Source organism: Homalodisca vitripennis, chromosome 2, assembly GCF_021130785.1.
Source record: "Homalodisca vitripennis isolate AUS2020 chromosome 2, UT_GWSS_2.1, whole genome shotgun sequence".
NCBI classification, from domain to species: Eukaryota; Metazoa; Arthropoda; class Insecta; order Hemiptera; family Cicadellidae; genus Homalodisca; species Homalodisca vitripennis.
In genome coordinates this window covers 8615686-8631158 of record NC_060208.1, presented here as the reverse complement: position 1 = coordinate 8631158, position 15473 = coordinate 8615686, and positions in this window count along the sequence as shown.

Sequence of the window (15473 nt, the reverse complement as noted above, 5' to 3'; positions counted from 1 at the left end):
TAGATAACTACAGAATTCGCTGCAGAGTACATACCTACAGGATCTCTGCTGGTTGTATTATACATACATGATACCCTGCTGGATGTAGATAACTACAGAATTCGCTGCTGGAGTACATACCTACAGGATCTCTGCTGGTTGTATTATACATACAAGATACCCTGCTGGATGTAGATAACTACAGAATTCGCTGCAGGAGTACATACCTACAGGATCTCTGCTGGTTGTATTATACATACAAGATATCCTGCTGGATGTAGATAACTACAGAATTCGCTGCTGGAGTACATACCTACAGGATCTCTGCTGGTTGTATTATACATACATGATACACTGCTGGATGTAGATAACTACAGAATTCGCTGCAGGAGTACATACCTACAGGATCTCTGCTGGTTGTATTATACATACATGATACCCTGCTGGATGTAGATAACTACACAATTCGCTGCAGGAGTACATACCTACAGGATCTCTGCTGGTTGTATGCTTACATACCTGATACACTACTGGATATACATATACCTACATAATAAGTGAAGGCTCGTTTTATGGATTTCGTAATTAGATTTACGGAAGGATATAATCAAAGTTTCATAAAACAATCAATCCTGTATGCTTCATAAACTGTATGATTAAATCCTATACTGGAAAATTATAATATATTTGGAAGACAGTTGCAAGGATCGAAAGAACAGATATATAATATAGTTTAAAGCTAAAGTTTGTAGAATAGCTTCATATATCGCTTTGGCGGAGACACGGTGTCCTGACATTTGAATCGATTTAATTTAAATAGTTTCTGTCACATTTTCCAGTAACATGTAGAGAAATGGTATTCATATTATACTTACTGTAATGCATATTCAGTCACGTAGTAACACTGTTGTTAGTAGTTGTCCAACGTATGTCCAATGTATGTCCCATGTATGTCCATTGCATGCAAACGGGTTCAAATGGTACAATGTCTGCTCGCACTATGTCACATACGGGAATAATAGTTTGATTGTAGTGTTTTATGTAACAAAATTAATGTAAAGGAAACTAGATTTGATTTCGCAACTTCTGTAGTAATTGAAACATGTTCATTTAATATTTCGAGCTTTTTCAATATGGATTGTACAGTAAGTTAGCTATTTTTGTATATATAGACATAAGCTACTTAACACCCATCTATCTGGCTGTAGAGTAATGTGTTCATTATGAGTAAAGTTCGTAACACATACCGGAGTGTCTAACTCGTATGTAGGTAGGTACCTGTTGGGTATATGGGTTTATCTGTTGTCACATACTATTTTAATTATTTTTAGTATTTAAATAATGTGATAATTTGCTTAATTAATTGGCTGGTACTCGTGGGGACGGAAAAATGACATTTCTGTCTTCTGTGCGCACGGTATTTCGAAAACAAAGTAGCTTGTATACTTCAAACTTTGCATTCATTTGTATATTAGCAACACTGTGCTCTATGATGGTGCATGTCACTGTATGGGATTTGGCTGAGCGTTAGCGAAAGTTTTGGTCTTATTTGGTACCATGTCACTAACGAGAAAATAGGAGAATAAAAAGTTTTTGTATAGACTGATTAAAATCATTAGAGATTTAAAAAAAGTTATTTTTTAAGTAAAATAAAAAGAATGGGTAGTCGATGTTAAAACTGGATGACAAGATTTTATTTCAGCATATTCTTGCGTTTTATCAGTCTCCGAGCTCACAAGAGGAATTAATTATTTGGAAAGATTTGGTTTATGAAAATAGCAGCCTTAAAACAAAATTGTAAACAAAAAACGTACTTATCATCAGTAAAATGGTTTATTTAATGTTACATAAAATTATATTTTAGGACGAGCTTTGTTATAGAGACTTGACAAACCATAGGCCTAACATATAGTCGTATTTTAAGCTTCCAAAGTAATATATTTTTCGTACAACAATTCTCAAGTTTGGAGACGCATAGTAAATAAAACTATACTTTAGCAACATCGATTTCTGCATCACACTTCCTAAACACCTAAAGCTATATAATGTTAAAACTCTGCATATTTTGGATATTAAATTCCTCCAGCCATCAAAACTTTGATAAAGGTACTTGACTTAGATCCTCTCATACAATTATAAACTACTCACAGGTTTCATTAGATTTATTAAAGAACGAAATTTTGAATGACATTGCAACTTAACTGAAAACTCCTATATGTCATTAAAATGTACCAAGTATGAGGGCAATGGTGACCCAATTCACAAACTCAATTAAGTCCATTAATTCAATTGATTACACGCTCGTGTAACCATATATGCGTGCGCGGTAATGGATTAATTAATATTTCGTTAAGGTTCAAAAGTCGGTGTTTGTAATTTTAACCAACCACGAATAGTTTAAATTTATAACTGGACGCTCCCATAATTTTGCTGAAATTGTAGCAAGCAAACATATACATTTACTCCTTAAAGGTTGTAATTTATTAAAAGTTGACAAAAGCAAGGGGTTGTTTCAAACAACAATTTATTAAGCTGTACATTTACAATAGGTTTCGCTCCTGCTTTCCATTAAAATCTCCGTGTTTTGTAATGTGCTCATAAGAATACCGAAACCCGCTCTCTCTGGACGTGACTCCTGGGATGTAGAATCGAAGACCGAGTGAAAAGATCCAAAAAAAGTCGGCGACGAAGAAGCTAAAATTGATTTCTCTGCTTAGTTTTGACTTTTGAGGTACCTAGAGAACAAAATATAATGTAATCTAGTTGAAGTAGTAGTCTCATCGTGTCATCAGGTGCACAATTGAGTGCACTATGATGTTTTAGACACGATATCAAATCACAATGGAGCAACCGAGATTTCTACACATGTGCAGCAAGTTCCCATACTACACATAATGCGTACAAATCAGGTGTTCTACATACAGTAATAAGATGCCTACACCATAAGGGTATTAGAACTGATTGACTACAATAATCCCCTTGTTCTACTCATCAACATCACAGTACTAAACCATTTTACATCAGTAATATACATATCTAGACTCAACCATACCAAATACTCAATGAGTATAAGTTTGAGTAACAGTGTGTTGTATGGACAGTTTTTATTTTATGACTCATATTCCATTATATGATATATTAAAATAGGTCATAATTATTGTAAAACGTGTAAGCTAGTTATGAAATTTTTACACTTAGTTACATATTAGTATATGTATTAATTTTTTCCCAATTAATCGGGGCCCATGTTTGAATTCCTCACTGAAATTTTATCATACAGATGGTTAAATCAATATATAATTCTTCCTACTATACATACAAGATTGTTTTATACGTCAGGAAGAAGAATTTAGGGTTATGAGAGCTGAAAAACATTGTAACGACTGTACAATTTTAGTTTAATTTTTGGGGAAACGTGATGTGGTTCACTCGAAACCGACTTGCAATGTCAATAGTATTATAAATAAGTCTACTAGCCAATATTTTAACAGAACAAAATATAAATCTAACTATTAAAAATACGAAACAAGGATTAATAAGTCCTCTTTAACACATAACATATTACTCGATTGTTCACGGCTTTAAAGTATTGTGCTGTCTGACTGTGGCCTGTATTCAGTCTGTCCACTAACTCCTCATGGGCTGTGTGGTTAGTTTACCAAAACAAACGTCGAACCTTCATACAGAAGAAAGGGTGAAGTTTTAAGTGTGCAAAGAGCGTTAAGTAGAGCCCGGGCGTTACTTTTGACAAGGGACCGCTCTACGTCATTTACCACGGTTACTTCACCTTACCTCTTTTCACTTTACCTTACATTTCTTAAATATTACGATAACGTTTTCAATACACTTTTTTAAACTGTATTTTATATGCATATGACCCAATTTTATACACTAAAACAAACACAAATGTATGCATTTCTTCAGCAAGGCCATAGTTTTAGGACTATGTCTTGTATCTGTCCATACCATCAATTAGTTGTGATTTACTAAGTGAAATACTAATTTTAACTCCAAAAAACAGAACAGCCTGTAAAATACAATAGAACACACCTTACTTTTGTCTACTCATTATGATATTAACCTCCAAGTTATTACTAACTCATAATACGATTTTGACTAGTAGAATTTTAGAGCAGCTCGTATTAAAAAAAGAAAATATTCTAATTGAAAATTCAAATAAAACAAATACAAATTTTATTTTTAATTATGTTTAATTAAACTCAATACCTTGATAGACTAGCCACTTTTCAACATTTTCAACCTAAAGTTCTAGTTAATTGATGGTGTATTGAACGAACAACAAGGCCTGGAATAATATAGCTGCAGATCAAGTTTTAGACCGCAGTTCGTGTTTGAAAACCACAAACTTCGTATCTCAGCCGCAACACACGGTTTCACCGCGGTAACTTCTGTTCTGTTCTTGAGGTGAACAACTTCACTTATGCTTAGTGAAACAATATTGTTGAAACTGAACATCTTAATTAAGGTGTTAAGACAGAGACACAATAATACTCATCGTCTTCATTCCAGGTACAATTATTGAATTGAAACTTTTACCAGAAGGCTAGTCAATAACTAAACAGTGTTAAATCTCATGTTGATAAAGAAAGGTTACTAATTGTTGGTGTATTGAAAAAACCCCAATAAACTTCATTCACAATTGTATGAAATCAATCTTATTTCCACTCCCAGGATTTTTTAAACTTTGTTACCTTTAAGATCATGGGGTAAAGTCATCTGAAGCCAGAGCTTTAGTTAACTTGAACTAAATAATATTTACGATAAGTGTAACACAAATTATGCCCAAATAATATAAGTAACGTAACGTACTTTAATTTATATAATTGCCATTATAATATACATAACCTAACTTGTAACAGCTGAACACGCTAAAATAAGCAAGTTTACTTAAATATTTTTACCATTTAAATTACTTTTCCTGTTTTAAACACTATAACTAAACGAACCTTTGTTTTTTTTTCATATAAACTGAACATATTTGAAGTTTTATAATTTTTTAAAGAATGTGTCACTTCTACCCGAATCGCAATATTAGCAGTAAGCAAGTACATTGCAGTTTTCATACATTGCAAGGACATTTTATAAGATTCATAAAACCCCCACTGTACATTTCTTACATAGAACTAAGCGAAAAGTCTACAATATTAAGTGAAAATTGTAGAATGTCAGTTCATTTGTTGGCTAAGCTTTACCGACGACTATCACTCGAAGGGATGGAAAATTTCATTTCTGTCTCTCTGTATATCCGCACAATATTTTTAAAAATAACTTACTTGAAATTGTCTATAAAGCTGCATTTCTATATGAGTAATACTGAGTTCGATGAACAAGTACTGACTTATGAAAGTCAATACATGTCACTTTGCTCGTCACTCTAAAATGAAGATTAGTGTGAAATAATAAAGTAATCCTGCTTGTTTTTACTCACGACAACATATTCGGTTCCGATCAGTGGCCTGCTATGTCAGAAAGTGAATCGCGTGATAGGACGATGAACAATATGACGTACAAACACTATCAGCCATTCAATCACGTGATAGTAGGATGAACAATAAGGACGTACAAGCAATATCAGCCAGTCAATCACGTGATAGGACAACGAACAATAAGGACGTACAAACACTATCAGCCATTCAGTCACGTGATAGGACGATGAACAATAATGACGTACATTACACTATCAGCTATTCAATCACGTGCCAGGACGATGAACAATAATGACATACAAACACTATCAGGCAGTCAATCACGTGCCAGGACGATGAACAATAAGGACGTACACACACTATCGGGACATTTAATCACGTGCTAGGACGATGAACAATAAGGACGTACAAACACTATCAGCCATTCAATCACGTGATAGGACGATGAACAATAAAGACGTACAAACACTATCAGCCATTCAATCACGTGCTAGGACGATGAATAATAAGGACGTACACACACTATCGGCCATTCAATCACGTGATAGAACGATGAACAATAAAGACGTACAAACACTATCAGCCATTCAATCACGTGATAGGACGATGAACAATAATGACGTACAAACACTGTCAGGCATTCAGTCACGTGATAGGACGATGAACAATAATGACGTACAAACACTATCAGGCAGTCAATCACGTGCTAGGACGATGAGCAATAAGGACGTACACACACTATCGGCCATTCGATCACGTGAGAGGACGATGAACAATAAGAACGTACAAACACTATCAGCCAGTCAATCACGTGATAGGACGATGAACAATAAAGACGTACAAACACTATCAGCCAGTCAATCACGTGATAGGACGATGAACAATAATGACGTACATACACTATCAGCCAGTCAATCACGTGATAGGACGATGAACAATAATGACGTACAAACACTATCAGCCATTCAGCCACGTGCCAGGACGATGAACAATAATGACGTACAAACACTATCAGGCAGTCAATCACGTGCTAGGACGCTGAACAATAAGGACCTACACACACTATCAGCCATTCAATTACGTGATAAGACGATGAACAATAAAGACGTACAAACACTGTCAGCCAGTCAATCACGTGATAGGACGATGAACAATAATGACGTACAAACACTATCAGCCAAACAGCGCGTCGCTACGCTGTTTGTGTTACTGTTACATCTCCCTTCATTCCATATCAACCCATGATTTTTGAAACTTGTTTACTGTTCACTTTAGTAAAGAATTACTAATCTGAAATCAAATGGGTTATTTTGTATGCATCTACATCCCTTGGTTGAATAATTATTAATGGTAAATAACTATTTAATGATTTGAAGTGATTTTGATCCCTTATAGAATGGGCCACTAACAGTTGCAGAAAGTAATCAATTTAATGTTTCAAACCAATTAAATCGCAGCAGAAAATTTAAAACTGTCTAGCCATATAACGATTTGTACGACTTTAAACTTTTTAACCTAACTAGCAATATCGTTTTTAACACGGGTTCATTCATTTACACTCTGGAAAAGTTCTATAAAACCACAACTTAAATATCAAATATTGATAGTGATTATTCTTAATGAAAAACTTTTAATCAGATTATTTTGTATTTGTTATATTTTAGAAACTATATTGTGTAATGTTAATCATTAATTTTGTAATTAATTAATTCTAAATTGCTTTTATAATACTATTTTTACTGAGTTGAAAGTACGGAATAATGTATGTAAAACTTTGCCAATATAAATATGTTAAATTTTTTATTAAAACTACATAAAATTTGTTGTATAATGAAGAGACTTTAGAGGGGAAGTGTCAGTCGGGAGGCTGAAAATATTGTGTCTCTGTTTGTCTAACTTTCCTCACGATATCTCGAAAACTAACTGACCTATTGAATTGAAATACTGCATGACGTTTTATTTTAAACAGGCAACACTGATTCGATGATATTGGGTGCTATGTAATTTTACTGACGTTAGGGAATAATTCTCCATTGTTATTATCGGTAACCAAGACAGTAACAAAATAAATATAGTAGAATTTTTTTTATTCGGTACAATTCATTACGTGAGACTATATCATGTGAAATTTGTATTCATAAAGTAAAAGTAATAGTGAAGAAAGTCCATGTTAAAGGTCGATTACAAGTTTCAGTTTAGCCCGCTCTCGTGTTTCAACCCTCCAGAAAGTCGAAACTTTTATTTTTTAAACAATTGGAACACAAATGTAGATTTATCATGTGGGAAGATATCTCGAGAAAGATTTTAATTTTAGACTTTAGATTTTTCATCTAAACTTAATTTATACATAGACAAGAATGAGTTCTATGATGGTACTTATCCAACCATGAAGATTAGCTGATAGTTATTGAAGAGTATCACTAATTATGATGGCGCAAGTTGTCTTTTGTCTTCAGGGGATGCAAACATTTCTTTACTGTATTATTGCCTGTATGTATATCTATCCGCAAGGCATTTGAAAATTAGATGAGTAAGATACTTGCAATTTTGCATGTTACCTCAGCTTTGTTTGTTACGTGTATCCATATCGAAGCCACATCACTATCATGGTGTGTAATATTATTAATATATAATATAATATAACATATAATAATATTATATTACTCAAATTATAACCTCTGACTATATATTAGCATCGCGCAATGACGTTTCGATACGGTAGACTTGAGTGTAAGTAAAAAAATAGATTGCCACTCAAAACAAATGTGTCAATTGAACTTCAAGCTATTTGTGTACAAGTCAAGCATTGTGATAATATGGAGTGGCAGTGCATTGCTGCGTTTTTATATTTTAAGTGCATGACTATGTATTAGTTTTTGTAACATATAACGGTGGCAAGTTTAAAGATTAAAACCCTATTGTCTTTTCAATTTGTATTTGTCTTTAAGTTAGTAACCTACAATAATCAAGAACATAAACAAGGAAAGTTTGATAATATGTAGGGTGGACGCAAGACTTATATTGTATGAAGTTCTACATGTGATAATCTTACGTATTTAACTAATTACTCTTGACCGTATCAGCTTTACTGCAACAGTTTCGATATTTTAATTTATGAACTTCAGTACAATAATTTTTATACTGGCAAATACTTTCAGTTAATTCCTTACGGATTTATTGTACTGCAGTAACAAGTTACAAGTTGTTGGCTGTCATACAAGTTGCAGAAGCACTGGAAGGTATAATATAGAAAGAGGGGTTTCCTAACCTATAATCGAATTGTTAAAAAGTGAGTTTATTCACCATCTAGCATATCTCGATGTTGCAGCAGTTACCTTAAACTGCTAAGTAGCTTAACAGTCTATGTGTATTGTTCAGCTCACACTGCAAAATAATTTTAACCATTCTATAGTAGTTACTTCCTGTAAAACAAATGTAAACAATATTTTTCAAGTAAATATTTTACGACAAAAATCTCTGAAACTGATACTTCCTGAGAGTTAGTGTAACATCCCAAAGCACTGTTGTTCTGAAACTGTTGAATATTCTCGGTGAGATTTGTTGTTGTTGAAATTCAAACTATTGCAGCTGAATCAACACGTCCATCCCTAACTATTCGTCTAATATACAGGACAAGTTTATAGCTTGACTGTTTTTTTTAATTATTATTAATACTATTTCGAGCTTATAGAAACATTTATGCAGTTAAACTAAATTTAAAGTGAGTTGATTAGACTTGTAAGTAACACAGCTTTTCTTACTTGAATCGACTGAGTAAACCTAAATTAGTATTCCTGTAATTAACCTCGAACAGTACCCATGGCCGGTGATCACAAAGCGTACTTACTAATGACCCTCACACTCCGAGTTGAATGGCCAATATTGGCAGTCCTTTTAATCACAGTGTACGTTTTTCCATCTCCATCATATATTTCGACGTATACCGTCTTCATCTTCGATTCTGACATTTACCGTCAATGTTTGGGATCAATCATTACTAATGCAGTATGTGATGAATTACACAAACCATGGTTGTATTGTTGAGTCAACTAACCAATACTGGCTCTCCATCATCGATTCTGACATCTACCGTCAATGTTTGGGATCAATCATTACTAATGCAGTATGTGATGAATTACACACACCATGGTTGTATTGTTGAGTCTAACTAACCAATACTGGCTCTCCATCATCGATTCTGACATCTACCGTCAATGTTTGGAATCAATCATTACTAATGCAGTATGTGATGAATTACACACACCATGGTTGTATCGTTGAGTCTAACAAACCAATACTGGCTCTCCATCATCGATTCTGACATCTACCGTCAATGTTTGGAATCAATCATTACTAATGCAGTATGTGATGAATTACACACACCATGGTTGTATTGTTGAGTCTAACTAACCAATACTGGCTCTCCATCATCGATTCTGACATCTACCGTCAATGTTTGGGATCAATCATTACTAATACAGTATGTGATGAATTACACACACCATGGTTGTATTGTTGAGTCAACTAACCAATACTGGCTCTCCATCATCGATTCTGACATCTACCGTCAATGTTTGGGATCAATCATTACTAATGCAGTATGTGATGAATTACACACACCATGGTTGTATTGTTGAGTCAACTAACCAATACTGGCTCTCCATCATCGATTCTGACATCTACCGTCAATGTTTGGGATCAATCATTACTAATGCAGTATGTGATGAATTACACACACCATGGTTGTATTGTTGAGTCAACTAACCAATACTGGCTCTCCATCATCGATTCTGACATCTACCGTCAATGTTTGGAATCAATCATTACTAATGCAGTATGTGATGAATTACACACACCATGGTTGTATTGTTGAGTCTAACTAACCAATACTGGCTCTCCATCATCGATTCTGACATCTACCGTCAATGTTTGGAATCAATCATTACTAATGCAGTATGTGATGAATTACACACACCATGGTTGTATTGTTGAGTCAACTAACCAATACTGGCTCTCCATCATCGATTCTGACATCTACCGTCAATGTTTGGGATCAATCATTACTAATACAGTATGTGATGAATTACACACACCATGGTTGTATTGTTGAGTCAACTAACCAATACTGGCTCTCCATCATCGATTCTGACATCTACCGTCAATGTTTGGAATCAATCATTACTAATGCAGTATGTGATGAATTACACACACCATGGTTGTATCGTTGAGTCTAACTAACCAATACTGGCTCTCCATCATCGATTCTGACATCTACCGTCAATGTTTGGGATCAATCATTACTAATGCAGTATGTGATGAATTACACACACCATGGTTGTATTGTTGAGTCTAACTAACCAATACTGGCTCTCCATCATCGATTCTGACATCTACCGTCAATGTTTGGGATCAATCATTACTAATGCAGTATGTGATGAATTACACACACCATGGTTGTATTGTTGAGTCTAACTAACCAATACTGGCTCTCCATCATCGATTCTGACATCTACCGTCAATGTTTGGAATCAATCATTACTAATGCAGTATGTGATGAATTACACACACCATGGTTGTATTGTTGAGTCAACTAACCAATACTGGCTCTCCATCATCGATTCTGACATCTACCGTCAATGTTTGGAATCAATCATTACTAATGCAGTATGTGATGAATTACACACACCATGGTTGTATTGTTGAGTCTAACTAACCAATACTGGCTCTCCATCATCGATTCTGACATCTACCGTCAATGTTTGGAATCAATCATTACTAATGCAGTATGTGATGAATTACACACACCATGGTTGTATTGTTGAGTCAACTAACCAATACTGGCTCTCCATCATCGATTCTGACATCTACCGTCAATGTTTGGAATCAATCATTACTAATGCAGTATGTGATGAATTACACACACCATGGTTGTATTGTTGAGTCTAACTAACCAATACTGGCTCTCCATCATCGATTCTGACATCTACCGTCAATGTTTGGAATCAATCATTACTAATGCAGTATGTGATGAATTACACAAACCATGGTTGTATTGTTGAGTCAACTAACCAATACTGGCTCTCCATCATCGATTCTGACATCTACCGTCAATGTTTGGAATCAATCATTACTAATACAGTATGTGATGAATTACACAAACCATGGTTGTATTGTTGAGTCAACTAACCAATACTGGCTCTCCATCATCGATTCTGACATCTACCGTCAATGTTTGGAATCAATCATTACTAATGCAGTATGTGATGAATTACACAAACCATGGTTGTATTGTTGAGTCAACTAACCAATACTGGCTCTCCATCATCGATTCTGACATCTACCGTCAATGTTTGGGATCAATCATTACTAATGCAGTATGTGATGAATTACACAAACCATGGTTGTATTGTTGAGTCAACTAACCAATACTGGCTCTCCATCATCGATTCTGACATCTACCGTCAATGTTTGGAATCAATCATTACTAATACAGTATGTGATGAAATACACACACCATGGTTGTATCGTTGAGTCAACTAACCAATACTGGCTCTCCATCATCGATTCTGACATCTACCGTCAATGTTTGGAATCAATCATTACTAATGCAGTATGTGATGAAATACACACACCATGGTTGTATTGTTGAGTAAACTAACCAATACTGGCTCTCCATCATCGATTCTGACATCTACCGTCAATGTTTGGAATCAATCATTACTAATGCAGTATGTGATGAAATACACACACCATGGTTGTATTGTTGAGTAAACTAACCAATACTGGCTATCCATCTTCGATTCTGACATCTACTGTTAATTTATGGGGCAGCAATATTCATTAAGAAAGTAACTGATTGGACGACTATGGTGGTATACCAACAATTTTGAAATATATACAGGTAAAACTTAATTAAATTTTATAGCGATTGTCCTAGAATATAATGTCATAACACCGATACCTCTTCATGAGTTTAGTTATTATGAAACAAATGAAGTAAATATGTGACCTTTTTCAGTCTCATAGCGTCAAAGTGCTTATTATTAATTAAAATAAAAGAAGTGAAGTGTGAAGTTACTGACAAATCCTTTCCTCCACTCATGTTAAAGCACAATCACAGCTTGAGCTACCAACAACATTGCAAGTGTAGGGGAGGTGCGGGGTTACTGCTACTGACATTTCACACACAATGAGTACCTATCGCTGAGTGGCTATGACGTCACACAAGTACAAGACCGACTTCCACCTAACGCCAGGAACTGCATCGATATTGAAAGCAATAGACCACAGACGTTTATATTACTAAGGTATTTTATCAGCAATTTTAATTGAAACACTGTTTATAACATAAAACTTGGCATGGTCAGTTTTGGAATGGATAATGGCCTGATGTGTCATATGTAACTGCGGTAAGAAATTTACACTACGTTGTAACAGAAAAAGTTTCTACTGAGACTTGTACATGCATTTGGCTTAAAAACAAAAATAAATAAATATATATATATATATATATATCATATAATTTAATTGTAATTAGTAACGATAGAATTTATATTTTTTTTCAATATTATAAGTGATACAAAAACTAAAAGGTGGTTTTTGAAAGGATTGCCGAAAGAGCAAGTTGTCCGTTTTTTTTTTTAAGAACAAAAACAACTAATAACTCAAATACAAGAACGACCAATAAAAGAACACTGTATGTGGATGTTATGGATCCATTACCTGATTGATGGTTTTTTAAATACTACCTGACCCTCACTTAAAACATATTATCATCATTATTATTAATATCCCTAACGAACTTTTATTTTCAAATTATGGTCTGGCTATAATAGTGTTAGCTACCTACTTTTTTAACTAGTGAATAAAAATACTTCTTTTTCCAAAGTTATGTCAAATTTTGGACACCAGTCCCTTATCCGCCAAAACTAAATAAGTGTAAATATGCTATTCGAAATGTTATCCACATGTTGACAATTTATTACGACAATAAAAAAGGAGCATGGGTCAGTAATGTAGGTTAAATACTGCCAACGGTGTATGCATGAATCCACCGAGAGTAAAACTGGCGAAATTACAAACAGAAACATAACAATAGTTTAAATTTGAGCTAGAGTGCGATTTGTATGTTAGACAGAAAGTTAATCAGTAACCCGAGTGAACTTTCTAAGATTTGGAGCAATATCAGACAGCATTCGTATCGAAATGCAAAACGAAGTTGTTATGACAGAAAACACAAGCATTTTCAAATTAGTTTTCAACAGAAAACCTGGAATTAGGATGAAGCAGGAAAAATATAATTTACCTCTAGCCTACTATATTATATACTCGTATTTGGTTCGAACAAGATAAATATTTTAAAAGTAATAGCATTGTAAGTATTCTTTATAAATTCTGGTATAAATTGAGGATTTTCAGTATTACTCTACAAATATCAAATGGTACACTCAATAATGTGTTGTCTTGTAGAGTGTAGCAGAAATTTTAAAACTATTATTGATTGGCCTACATTGGTGAGATGGAGTTTCTAAATTGAAATATAAATCAATTTAATAATCTTGTATTATTAAGATCCATATTTTGATGTCAATATTTATTTTGGAATTTGCCTGTGTACTTATCGTACATTCTAATTTGTAATTTAAAAATTTTGTATGGATTGTGGAGTATCACAGTAAAAGTTAATTTAAGTCCTGTCTGTCTGTCTGTCCGTCAATATCTCGAAAACTGTATGATCTATAGACTAGACATTGTGCATTGTACGTCAGCGAGGACTTTTAAGGTATAGATGGTGTGACTTACTCATGAAATAAATAAATAACATGGTTTTTTATCCAATTAAAATCATGCATGTATAGAACTTAATACTTAATTAAACAGTGTGACACACCATATGTAAAGTGAACTATCGAATGTATTATAGTCCAAACATTGATGAGTTGAATACAAAATTTTACAAGAGAATCACATTTTAGCTTGTATTTTGGCACTAAAAATATAAGCGGTAGGAACGAAATAGCTATTCCTCTAATTTAAAAGGTTTAAATCAACAGTAAGACTAAGAATTATTTATATTAATTAAGTAAGTATACGCATTAATACATAATAAACATTTGTGTGGATCTCACTTTATAGTTGGAGGTAATATCGTGAAATAGCACCAACGTATCATCTGAGTTTAAAATATTACTTCATTTAATGTAAATTATTAAAATGTACGTTCATTTTTATTTAATTAGGTCCTACTTCATCAATTATAACACACTCTCGAAGACATTACTAAATATAAGTATTTTGTAAGTATCTTAATCTATAAATATATTTTACCATCCTTTTATATAATATTATCCAGTACATAAAAACTCAAACAAGATACTGGTACACATTTTAATATAATTAATGTCAACCACATTTCTAAAGCTTCTGAACAGGCAGAAGGGGTGATGTAAAAATAATTCACGGAAATTTTGTTTCAGTTGTTATAGCAAATTAATGAACATGAATGATACATAATAATAACCAACTTTACAAAGATTTACAGGTTCAATTCAGGTATCTGGCGTAATTTTATCACAAATTAATGCAAAGGATATGACCAAATCCATTACAAACTAATATCCTCGTAAATTTACCGAAAAGGCTAACAGAGCTTTTATCTCATATTTTATGATCTTCATCATATTAATGTAGCCATTACCCTCTATAAACCTGACCTGGGAAAATTCTTAGACATAATTTCACTGCTAACGCTAATTTACGCATCAGTTAAATCCAATGTCTCATCTTATAGCAATTATTTATAAGTGTCACAAAACGTAGGAAATGGAAAAAATGAGAAATATACAAAGAAAACTTGTAAAAATATATGTAATAACCAGAAACATATATAACAAGATTGTATAACATAGTCAAATATATTTAGTATTAAGAAATGTATAGTAATTGTGACACTGATCAATTTAAAACGTATCGTATGGAAATATGAATAGATATTTAATTACAAATTAACAATAAATACTGACTTCTGGTGTTTAGAGAAACAGTTGG